Source organism: Protobothrops mucrosquamatus, unplaced genomic scaffold (genome assembly GCF_001527695.2).
Source record: "Protobothrops mucrosquamatus isolate PMUCROS unplaced genomic scaffold, P.Mucros_1.0 scaffold1371, whole genome shotgun sequence".
NCBI classification, from domain to species: Eukaryota; Metazoa; Chordata; class Lepidosauria; order Squamata; family Viperidae; genus Protobothrops; species Protobothrops mucrosquamatus.
Genome location: NW_015387561.1, coordinates 32,421 through 32,934, shown reverse-complemented (window position 1 = coordinate 32,934; position 514 = coordinate 32,421).

The window sequence follows — 514 nt, the reverse complement described above, 5'->3', positions numbered from 1 at the left end:
TAGAAAATTTTTTCTTTTTCTTTTCTTTTATATATTTTACCTACTCATGTAGAATAATATACTTTGTGGAGTTAGAGATACTAATATTTGTTTACTTATATCTGAATATTATCCTGGGATTAGGTTTGGGAAGTCCGGGGGGGTGGGGGGTGGGGGGTTTCTCATATAGCATTGTGTAACATTTGTGATGTTTTTTTTTTATGATGAAAAATAATAAAAACTTTATATTGGAAAAAAAAATAGTCATTCCATTGAATGGCAAAATAGAAGAAAACCCCGCCCAAAAAAAATAGAGTACCGAGTGTCATCAGGAACAGTTATGCTGTAATTAATAAAGGAAGAACCTGCAGGAATAACAAGCATACATTTAGCTTTTAAGAAAATTTAGAACTGAGAACAAGTAATTAGGATCATGAGTGGACTATCTGCAAAAAAAATTCTTAGATGCTTTCCAGCAGCATGCAGGCTTTCCATAATCAAATAGGTTTTTATATTTTCCAGTAAGGGTTCCGCA